Source organism: Nelumbo lutea, chromosome 3 (genome assembly GCF_056320005.1).
Source record: "Nelumbo lutea isolate HS-2025 chromosome 3, American lotus-T2T, whole genome shotgun sequence".
Lineage (NCBI taxonomy): Eukaryota > Viridiplantae > Streptophyta > Magnoliopsida > Proteales > Nelumbonaceae > Nelumbo > Nelumbo lutea.
In genome coordinates this window covers 23013197-23025912 of record NC_142686.1, presented here as the reverse complement: position 1 = coordinate 23025912, position 12716 = coordinate 23013197, and positions in this window count along the sequence as shown.

Here is a 12716-nt window from a genome sequence, read left to right as displayed (position 1 = left end):
AGTAGCTCTGCAGTTCATAGAGCGAAGTCAATAATTCGGACACACACACGCACATCAGGTACCGTTGTCTTTTTCATGTACTTCGACTATCTATTCTCTGCAACCCATCTGCTACTTTCGTCGGACTGTAATCTTCTAATGTGATTCAGAAATTTCATTTCATTCAGGGCGTACGTGAAACCGTCCCTTGCTACTTTAGTTATTTTGGTGAAAGTTGTTAGAATTTCAACATATGGACCTCACCACGGGCCAAATCCTCAACAGAGGATAGTAACTCTAGAAGATGCATTCTTAATACGGTTAGTTTTGGTTGATATATTGGTTCAAGATCAGTTAGGTTTTAAGAGAGAATGACAAAAAAATATAGAGAAAGTTTACTGAGATATTTTGGTAATTTAATGGCTTCGTCACTTGACTTAATGATTGAGGGGGGTATTCGTGCAATGTAAAAGTTTAAGGGAATTTTTGTAATTTATCCTTCAAATAATTACCAAACAAAAAGCAGAAGCCTCGATTTCGAATAAGATCCGTCTGTAATTGGATCCATATCCGGTCCGTTATAATCGATTTATTTATATATATATATATATATATATATATTCTCTATGATTTTTAAATGTACTGGTGAAAAACATAGTGGCACATGTATTTGTATGTGTAAGAGGAGAATGTGGATAAAGAAAATAAATGGATCAAAGTGCTGGGTGTAGGCTGGTCATTGACAAATATTGTGAAGAAAACAATAGTTCAGGATTGAATGGAAAATTATGCAAATAAAAAGTGTAATTTAGACATAAAAGTTTAAATAATTGATTAAAATTGGAATGTAAATAAGAAATAGATACATAATAGGAAATCATATATAAATAATAGATAAATTTAAAATATATCAGGAAAATGACCAGAAAGGCCTAATTACTACTAGGGGAGCTGTGTCGTGACAACATGGACTTGTCACTCGGTTTTTGGATATAATTAAAGCTTGAAGATCCTAACCAAAGCAAGCCTAGTCGTATCTTAAGCAAAGATGAAATTGAAGTAATATTTCCAATGAACTACGAAAGAAAATATTTGAATTCTAGTAAATGGTCTGTTTGGTTGTTGAGAAACAAAAATTTATTTTTTCAGTTTTTAGCACTTAGTGTTTGTTTGCTTAGACCTATTATCCTACATGGGTTTAGATCTACAATGACAATAACAGTGGGGTAGTAGATGAAGACATGGGAAGAAGACAACTCCAGAGACAATGGATCTGACCTTCGCCGGAGATGAAGAAGACAACTTAGAATTCCTTGCTCGTTATATTCGTTGAAAATGATAAAGACGGTTATAGAAAGAAAACGATGTTCTAGGGAAAAAAAAAACAAAACAAAAAGGTTCAAACGTTGTTAAACAGAGATGAAAATGATGACTGGAGGTCCTACCTTCACCGGAGATGAAGAAAACGATGATTTGACTTCTTACCGCTAGGGACATGAAGAATGATGAGGCAAAGAAAATTTATATCTATATAAATATATTAAGCTGAAATGTGTACATAAGAAGGCTTGAGTATGAGGGAAATGAAATCTAATAATATTTTTTTCATTTTCTTTATTAAAATTACAAGAATGCCACTCTCTCCTACCAACTCTCTTTCTCTCTCTCTCTTTTCTTACAAATTACAAGAATGTCATCTCTCTCTTACAAATTACAAGAATGTCATTTCTCTCTCTCTTGCCATCTCTCTCTCCTTATAAATTACAAGAATGTCACTCTCTCTAACTGAGAGAGACCTCAGCTCGGTATCTCGGCTGTTAGGAGATCTATAGTCAAAGGTAGTCGAGTTCGAGTCGAGCCGAACTCAAACTTCTGAGCTCAAGCTCACTCTAATTCGAATCGAGCTCGAGCTAGACAACACCTCAACGACTAAGGGAGACCTCGGCTCGACACCTCGGTCACTGAGAGAGATCTCAACTAAGCACCTCGACAACTGAGGGAGACCTCATCTCAACACCTTGTCAACTAAGGGAGACCTTAGCTCGACACCTCGTCTAATAGGGAAACCTTAGCTCGACACTTCACAGGCTGAGGGAGACCTCGAACCTCGATTGCTTGAGAAACATACAATCAAAGGTAGCTGAGCTCGAACTTCTAAGCTTTTGACTCGAGCTAAATTCGAGCTCAAGCTCAAGTCTCTAATTCAAATCAAGCTCAAACTTGATAGTTTATAAGCAAGCCCCTGCATCGCAGGGCTCCCTCCGCTAGTATAAAAAAAGTTTAAATGTTTGTGAAATGGAGATGAAGGTGATGATAGGTGGTCCTACCTTCGACAGAGATGAAGACTTCAATGGTCAAAGTTCTAACCATTTCAAGGGTGTGATGCTCGGTTGGGAGACCAACTCTCATGCCCTCGATAGTTTTTTCTCACTCGCATCTCAGATTTTTCATTTCTCAATGCAATCACACCTATTTGGTGAGACCCCTGGGTCCCAGAGTTTAGAAAGTGAATTCTTATCGCATTTTACTTATTCACCCAGCCCAAAACAAACCCGAGAAAATAGAAATCTTGGGCGACTATTCCTATTTCTCATCCAAGTTGCAAAAACAAAATAGACTGTTAACAACTTCTCAATGATGAAGAGTCATGTGAGCTCAAATTTCGTGGCCCCACCCATCAAGTAGACAACAATTATTGACAAGTTTAGTTTTTTCTATATGATCTCCAGTGGTGTTTAAGATTGATGCCAATTTCTAAAAATCATAGTGCCCCAAGGATTAAAAAATTATTGTTCCTTCTAATCTTAGGCTTAAAAACAACTATACAAAGATGGGCCTAAAAGAGAAATCGTAATTTTCAACGATTCCTCATTTTCAGGTCAATTCAAAATTTTTTGGGTGGGGGATGATGTTGCATTTGACACTGACAAAGGAGATAGTTCCCATAAAAAAAAGAAACCATTGTAGATAATCACTACCAAAGAAGCTGTATACGGAAGCAGTGGTTCCAAATAAACAAATTTTCTAATTTATGAGAAATCAACGATTTTTGAAAAATCTCATAAGAGGAATCATCAATGGTACCAAACATCACCTCAATTTCTCTTCCACTTAGAGTTTGGCACATCAACATTGTATAAGTTGCGCAAATGATTGATCCAAATAATTAAAATCTGATTAAATCCTTTCTTACGTGCTTTTACGTATAAATGAATTCCTTATTCTCAACTTGGTTACAACGTCCTCGTTATCTGTTTTTTTTTTCCCTCTCACAAATGACTGCTTTGTTCCTTGGAGATATTGTTGTAATTTTAAAGTTGACCGCCATTAAAATGATCAACAAGATTAGCAAGTTGTGCAATTGAAACATGTGTTAATGAAGTACTTTAAGTCCATGAGCATGAAACTTCAATCAAACTACTCTCACATTAACCCAAAACTTCGACTCCAACTTCAAATCATTGCCAATGTTAGCCTATTGATTTTCGCCAATTGGTGGTTTTGGAAGCCACTCAGTTCAACCTTCCCAACTCCATCCACTTTTTGACGTTGACACAGTTCAAACACTACATCATCATCTCGCTTCTAAAGGAAGTGGAAGAGTAATGTCAGATAAATGTTTATCCTAAATAGGTTTTTATTCTCTAACATGCCATCTCATGCATAAAACCCACTAAGCTTGAAGGGTGGACAAGCATAAATCCAGCCATACCTTGTGCTGAAATGTAATTAACTATAATGAAGGATATGATGATTGAATTTGACCACTTAATCAAATAGATTATAGTATAATGATATATAATTGTTAAATCCTAAAAGCTTAATCTGTTGAGTGAGATCCCTCGATGGATTTTTATTTTCTAAAAAATAATTTGGGTACTAACCCCGCATGGAAGGAAGTCTGGTGTTGCCATGTGGCTCTCCATTGGATAGTAAAAGGTGCATTTTCTTTTGTTTTATAGGAGTTTGAATCTCAAAATATTAAAGGCATAAGGCTCGGCTGACTTGCTAATGGGTGCCCTGTTTGGAGGACTTTCAAGTGGCAAAGCCCCAAATAGTTATATTATTTTAGCTAGAACTCATAAATAGGGATTTTTATTGAATTTTCTTTCGGTGTCTTCTCTGAAGTAGCTCAATCTAAGCTTTCATAAAAAAAAAAAAAAAAAAAAAAAAATAGGGCTTTCCATTTGTACCGAACCAAACATAATATTGGGGTCACTTGAAGAGAGCTTGACAGTTAAGAGTGGTTCATTTGTTTTGAATAGGCTACTAGACGAGGTCAAGTTTGAAAAGGCTGCACATTGGGAACACCTCTCATGAATGACAGATATATAAATAGGAATGTTCCCAATTGTATTGCGGGTAGGAGATCTGGACAGGGTTGTTAATAATGGGTTAGGTCTGGTTCGGGATAAAGTATAGCCATATCGAATAGAAAAGAAAATCCCCTGTGCCAATCTTAAACTAGACTCTATTAGGGTGAGCAAATGGGTAGGTTATACTCGAAACCGAATGGAACCGACCTTGAACTGACCTTGAACCACCCCTACCTGATTTGTTACAGGGTAGGGTCTAATTCTAAATTCTTGGAAGTGGCTCCCACCTAGGTCGGTACCAAGGTTTAGAGGTTTGCCCTACCCAAACTGACTTGATGAACCGGCCTTAGAACCAAACTTGCTTTGAAATAAACCTCAAAATATTTTTAAGGATGTGAAAATTTGAGCCCAAACACTCATGGTTATAAAAACCATTGTCTCACTTGACCATTGAGTTATTAAGTGATTTGATCATTTGTTTTCATTTTAATATTTGCATGTGTATAATAATTAATGTAAAAGGTAATAATTACAAAATTGAAATTATAATGACAAATTTTCAACCATATATTAATATATTATGATATTTTACATATTAAATTACTCAATTTAATCAATAAAGATAATATAATTTTTAAATAATATATTATCATTATTGAAAATCAAGTTTTCGAAGGTAGGGTAATATCATTATTTTTTTTTTCTTTGAATGGGAAAAATAAAAAAAATAACAAGTTCCACAGATAGACCCTGGAACTGACCCCAAAACTGTTAATGCCAGAACCGACCTTCACAAGGTAGGTTCCAAAACCAAACCAAACTGACCTATATTCATCCTTAGACCCTAGAGGGTCTATCCAAACCCAAAGTAGAACCAATAATTAATTGGAATAATCGGGTCTGAGCCAATAAAACCTGATTATATTATAAAGAAAAGAACAAAATGGAACAAACATTGTATGAGTGGAAAATATTGAAGAAGATAACAAGAGTGAAGATAGAAGAGGGGAATAGATGAAGACAAATTGGGTATGCAGGGTAAATTTTTTATAGTTTTTTCATTTTTTTTAGAAGAAAAGCTATGTCTTCATTGATCGGGAGAGAGAAACGACTAAATTAGAAATTCGCATATCTTATATTTGACCAAACCTAAACCCCCACCAAAACCCTATTTTTTTCATAGGAGTGAAAAAGGTTAAAACCTACAACAATGGTCAAACAATGGATTTATTAAACCTTGTCTTTGTGAATGAGCATAACGGAAATTCCTTTGTTGACTAGGAAGAGCCTACTAACCATGGTTTTAAAAACCAGGGATGGTTGGATTAGTTGGTTTAGGAACTAATTAGGCAATCGATCTCGTTTCACCTTAAAACCGTTATTGGAAAAAAAAAACTATTGATTTGGTAAGCAACTCGCTAACCCAGGCAATTGAACCATCAACTCGAACAACAGTTTTACCATTTTTTATTTTATTTATTTTTTAAGTTATAATAGGTTGTTCGTTCGAACTAGATCGTCAGACCATTCAACCCAGAAAAACCGGTCCCCAAAACGGTTTTGTGTCCAATCTAGTTTTTACAACCTTGATTAGAACACCTTCTTTAAGGTGAAGTTCCATTAGGGAATGATGAAACTTATTCAGATGGCTTCGAAAATAGTGTAAAATGTAAACTTGATTCAACTTGAGTTGCACCCCCTATTTTACATTGCTAATAATTCTGATGTATGGTTGGATGAATATGGCTAACATTTGGCTGAGTCCAAACTTCAGCACTCCTTACACTGACCTCACAACATGTCTTAACTGCACATTGGGAATTCACATCCGCACCCCAGTGAAGGCATCTCACAAACGCCCCACAACGCTGAAATGTGCATGTGAGGCATTTGTATGATACCCCCTGTGGGGTACAGATGTAATTTCCCACAATGGAAACATATCCCATTCTTGCATTTAATTTCGCATAATTTATTTTGATCAAAAACAAAGGCATGGGCGTGAATACTGAAAAGGTGAAAGTGCCCAACCCAAAATCTCTCAAATAGCCAAAGTTCCCCTCTTATCGCCAAATATTATTGATGGGCATCTAATGACTCAGATTTCTTCCTCTTCTTTCTTTGTAAGTCAATTTTAGCTGTCGGCCTCCAACATCCTATGATGCGGAGAGCGTTTCTTTTAGTAAAAAAACACAGAACAGAGCAGAGAAAAAATAAAACTAACCAAGAAAAGAGAAAGACAAACTATAAGTACTACAAAATAAAACTAACAGGGAAAGAATCCCAACACTCCTCAAGAATAAACTTTCCTTTAATGGCCAGGCAAACCTTATTGAAACACGATCAGCACACAAAAGCCTGAATTTACATTAACTACATTAACTGAGTCGCAGAAAATGCAAATCTCCTAGGTTCCAAACCTTTTAACAGCAATACAGCATTCTAACAATACTGCAACTTCAACAAAAAATGCAAAGACCACTTTAGGACCACCACATTTACTAAACAAAAAATCTCCTAATGCATTTGCCATCGAAAACTGCCATCAGATAAAGATTTAAACCCATAATAACTAAACCAACTATTCAAAAAGTCAAATCTCTTCAATTGGACTGGATTTGGTCCAATGTGAGCCCACTTACAAATTGATTGGACCTAATCCGGTCCAAATCTAATCCAAACTGAATGAAATATAAAAAATTATAAAAATATATTAAAAATGCTTTCATAAAAGTATTTCCATAAAAGTGCTTTCGTAAAAGTACTTTTATATAAGTGCTTTTATTAAAGTTATTTTATAAAAGTGATTTTATGCTCGACTTTATTTAGTTTTGATCGGTTTCAAATTGGACAAATGTTTGGATTCATGATCGGATTATTGAAAATTGGTTTAAATTCAATTCAGACCAATAAAAATACGGAGAAGTATGGACAAGTCCAATGCAGATTTATAATTTCCACTGCATAGGTATAAACATTCAAAATGTCAAAAACCCCGAATTGGCATCAATTCACCCAATGTACTTTGAACCTATGGACTAATTTATTTTGGATTGATTCAATCTAATAATTATAATGAACCCTTCCAATCTAATAATTATAATGAACTCTTCACATTTTACCGTGTATTAGGAACATTTCCCGTGTATAATAACTTAAAAGTATGGGAGATGTTCCCAATGCATGATAGGATGTGCATGTGAGGCGACCAACTGCGAGGAATAAATCCCGTCTCTCAATTGATACCTCTAGCTGTTGGGGATTAGTGTGCCCACAAAATTTGTGCTGACATCGTTGTTATCACAGCCGTTTTCACAACGCTTTTAGCCGTGCTCACAAAATAGTGAGCATCTAATCCCATTTCCTTTGCTTGTATCTTCTTATCTTGACAGAATTCAGAAAAACCCGATGGGACACCGCGTCTTTTGAGGAAAAGCGAAGCATACACTACAATTACCCGTCTAACCATGTCTCTACGCATCGGTGCCGGTCGTATATTCTGCTGCAGCACCATCACCGGTCTAGAAAGCCAACCCCCACTTCAGCGTCGTCAGGCGTTTCTCCCATCAACTATCTTATACTCTTCCTTTTCTCTTAGTGGAAGAAATGTTCACATGGCCGGTGCCAGAAAGATCTCATCCCGCACGGGAAGGTTCGATAGCAAAAACAGAAGGAGCGGCGGACTCACCACCACCATAGAGGAAGACGTTGAACAACAACAAGAAGGCGAGGTGTTTGAAGGTTGCCCAGGTGGCCCTGATGATTCCAACAACGCGGTCGATGTCGATGATGGGTACGTGGTGCCGGAGCTTCCAGGAGATCAGCCGGATTTCTGGGAGGGATCTCAGTGGGATGCTCTCGGCTTCTTCGTTCAGTATCTATGGGCTTTCGGTATCGTTTCGCGGTATTTCTCTTCACCATGTCTACTCTCCCTTCGAATTCTTAATTTATGTACTAATTTGATTGTTTCGAGTTTGGTATTTTATTTCTTTGTGTTTGAGGAGCTAATATGATAGGTTTATGATTCCTTAATAAAATAGTTCATCATCTGCTTGTTATTCCGGAGAATTTTACCGAATTGACATGAAACTGTCTGAAAATGTACACGTTCAATGTGTGAAGTGTGAACTTCTGTTTCTTCTATTACTGTCACGAGATGATAATGATATTAATGTTCATACTGACTGAATGGGTGAGCTGAATCGCACAAATAAACAATTTCAGCATAGCCTTTTGATGTGAAAACATGGCAAAACTAAGTTTTTAGTTCTCTCTCTCTCTCTCTCTCTCTCTCTCTCTCTCTCTCTCTCTCTCCTGTGAAAACATAACACCCTAGACATTTGTTTTGGCGTGGCTCTCAAATACTTAGGTGCCATGAAATTAATCAGTCAATAGAGCCTGGTCAATCATGTAAATGCCAAAGAGCCCCGATGTCAATAAAAACTTTTTGGAATTACATAAAAATAACATATAAAACATATTTAAAATGAAATTGTGGATGTGAAAGCAAACCGATATGGATTGTACCGAAGTGCTTTGATAACTCAACAATTAAAGCATGTGAAACTTTCTATGTGCTTATTTATCGCATAGTACTTTACTTGAAGTAGTTAGTGTGATGTTAAATGTCTTTCATTCTTAACCCTAGGAGATTGGCCCTCCGCCTCCTTAAAGCCCCCTTGAGGCAAACACTAACAAGTTTATGTAGGGGCTTGAGACAGTGTCCTTGACATAAATGAAGTTGTAGTCTATTCTATTTTAGGATTATGATCAGATGTTACTTGTATTTTTGTTGTTTCTTTAGTGGAAACTTTTCTGTTTGAGATCCTATTCGCAAAAACTAAGGTTTCATGTATTTAAATGGTCTTTATCTTTGTTTTTTTTTTCCCCTAAAAGTTAATAGATCATCACTAGTGTATAAACAACAATAGAAGGTAATTTTGAAGTTGATAAACCATTATGAAGATGTAACACACATAAGAATTTACAGAAAGAAAAACAGGAAAGGCATATTTAAAATGGCATGCGTTTTCAGAGATGCTATGCCTGGGTTCAGGCGAGGCACATGCCTTAAAATGCAGTGCTTTGCCTGTATGTCTAGGTGCACCTTTTGTAACACTTGTGAGGGTTCTGATATGTACTAAATATATTTCTGAGGGTCTTGCTTCTGAGATATATCCCATAAGATTTATGGTGTTCCGAAATTCAGCTCTAGACACTATGCCCTATCAAGATGGTGCCTTTCTAAGAATTTCGGCAAGACAGGTTTGGTTGGAAAAAGGGAGAAAGTTCTCAATGTAAGGTGGAATATCCTAATGGTACCAGTGCTGGATGCAACTTTGCATATGGTCCACATACATGCATACCTTGGTTCTAGTTCTCTCAAGTGTCTCTCAATTTCCTTGCACTGTCTCTATTCTTGTCACTCATCCGCAGTGCCAGTGCTTCATTGCATTGACTATCTCATGAGGTAATAGGACTGATCATAGGTTGATGATGGCAAAGGATTTGATGCAGCACCAAAGAGCCTTATCCATTTAGCTTAAGGTGCACACACCAACAAAGCTATGTTAATACTCTTATGCTTTTTTTTTTTTTTTTTTCCGATCAGCAATACAGAAAAGGTTTCATTAATTATGAGAAGAAACATGATTACAACAAGAAGTCGTGAAAAGAACCAGCTATTAGAAGCTGCCCCAAATCAGTAGTACATTTGAGCCCAAAACATATGTGTTCTATGTACCCCTTGCTCTGCTAAACTATCTGCCAAGCTATTAGCAGTCCTCCTCACCCATTTGAATTTTCTGAATTCATTCCTCAAGTGCCATGCCACCCTCTCCCCTTTTACCAGCCACTTAACCACAGTTTTAGAATCTCCCTCAATAATCAGCCTACTAATACCCAGTTCTTTTGTCTTCTCAACCCCAAAAACTGCAGTCAAAAACTCTGGTCTTGCCACATCACCCTGCTCCACAGGGCCAGAGTATAAAGCAATTATGTTCCCCTCTTCATCCCTAATGACTCCCCCAATACCTGAGGGGCTTGGGTTACCCAAACAGCTCCAATCAAAATTCAGTTTCTTCCAACCATTTATTGGGGTATAGCAAACCTCAACAGATCTTTGTCTTGTAGTTGAGGATGCAGCAATGATACCCCAAACTCTGAAGAAGTCTTCAATCCTGAAATCCAAAAACAGCTTCGAACTTTTTGCCCAATGTGCTACTCTCAAAGTTATAGTTTCAACCAAGGCTTCCTTGCTTCGTTCCTTCTCTTCAAATATTCTTGCATTTCTTTCCTCCCACACGATCCAAATTAGTGCTGCTCTAGTGCATCTCCACAAGGTCCTACCTCTCTTTTTTGTACAGCTAATGCTAGTAGGGCTAAACAAACCCTCCAACCTATCAGGATGTTAATATAGTACTCTTATCCTCCTTAACAATAGTTGGTTCTGTTCTTGCAAGAATGATATAGATGATCCAGTTTACCCAACCCGTGGCCTGGAATTGAAGTTTACTCCATAAGTGCACATTGAAGAACAGAGAATGGAATTTACTAAAATATTATTCTATGAAAATATTTTGTTAATTTATCTTTAGAGGGAAACTTAGACAGCAAGGCAGGGTTTCTTGTTCTTTAAGGAATCTTATCTTGCCTATAAAGTACTTATTTTCTTTCCCGAATGAATGAAAGTTTTGAGGTTGTATCTACAACTTTGTTGTGGACTTGTGGTTTAAGAATTCTGGTGGTAAAACCCCACATTTCTCTTCTCATGGCTTGGAAGTCTTTTATTGAAGAATTGAAACCTAATAGTGAGACCACCACTTTTGTTAGTCTAATATATATATATATACATATATATATTATTTTTCTTTATTTCCTTTTGTTTTTAGTAAAGCCACCATTAAAGCTTTACCCTGCTATTCTAAGTTTTGCAACTTGAGGTAGTGAGCTCTCTTGAAGTTTGTGCATGCACTAGGATTTAAGATGGGAACCATCCCAAACATCCTCGATGACTGGGATACTTACTATCATGGTTTTGTATAAACCAGTCAGACATGAATAAGAAGCATTAATCTTGGATCATCGTTTGACCATTCACCTATAAATATGGAGTCCCATTAAATCCATCCTTCTTTTACTTTTACCCAACAGCATAAGGTTATTTACACTTCCTTTCATCTTCAACTTCCAACTATCTCCTCTTTTTATTGGTGAAGCAATAGACCTGAATGCTGGTAAGTTGTAGTGTAACCTTGTTGCTTCACCTCGAAACCAATGCTAAAACTCATGCTACTTGGGCACCTGTCTCATTCTTTCAATCCCCAATTCAACTTCAACTCTGTTTGACCAAAAAAATTAACATCATAATTCAATTAGATGGCTCTCCAATCTTAAGGCCGGGGTTTAACTGGTGATTCAAAAGGCGTATGCCTGGTGTGCCTGATGCACCTTGCATCTCAGTCCAGGCATGCACCTTTTGAAAATTTCACACTTTTTTGCTTTTTTTTTTTAACCTAGCGGTTGGGCTAGGGGCTCTGCTCGCTCACCGATGTGGAATAGAACCCCCTATTTGCTAATGTTGTTCATTCATTCATTCTAATAAAATATCTTTTTAAAAGGCAATGGAAGTTATAAGATCATTATTTTTTTTTATGTGAACTTGTTTGGGCTTGCCTTGATGGGCATGGTACAAAGGCAGCTCGTAGAATTAGGAATGCAATATGTTTTACATCACATTAGCTGCTTGAAGTAATGCAATTGAGGAAAAAAAAAGATTGTGGGTTTTACATGCTTGAAAATGCTTTATATGTTTGATTTTATTTTAAATTTTCATTTGAATACGCTTTACATGTTATGTTTATGTATTATAATTTAGGTAATAGGTTTTTTAAAACATTTTATTTTAAAATTTAAGTTTATATTTTTTATTAATATTATGTTTAATACTTTTTGAGATTTTTTTTTTATTTTTTTTTTATTTTTGGATTTTCTGACTTTTTGTTATTTTTAGCATTTTTTTTTAATTTTTGCGCCTTGCTTCAAAAAGGCGCATGCCTCACCTTGTGCCGTGCACTTTTAATACACTGGGTTTAACCCATCTTACCTGTAAAAATCTGATTATCTAGAGTTATTTTCCCTTCAAAGTAACAGAACTGGTATATGTTCTCTCTCTCTCTCTCTCACACACACACACACATGCGCACATACACTTGCATGCACATTTAAATTCATAGGAGTAAAAGTAATTTAGATTTAGAGTATATATTATGCTTTTTAATCTAGTTTTAGATTCTGAAATGGCACTGCAGTCTTTGGGGACGATGTGTTGTGAAGCATTGTTGGTCCTCCATTTTTTCTGAGGACATTGACTGGTGTGTTTCTGGATTTTTATTGATAATTACTGTTTCATACAATGATTTA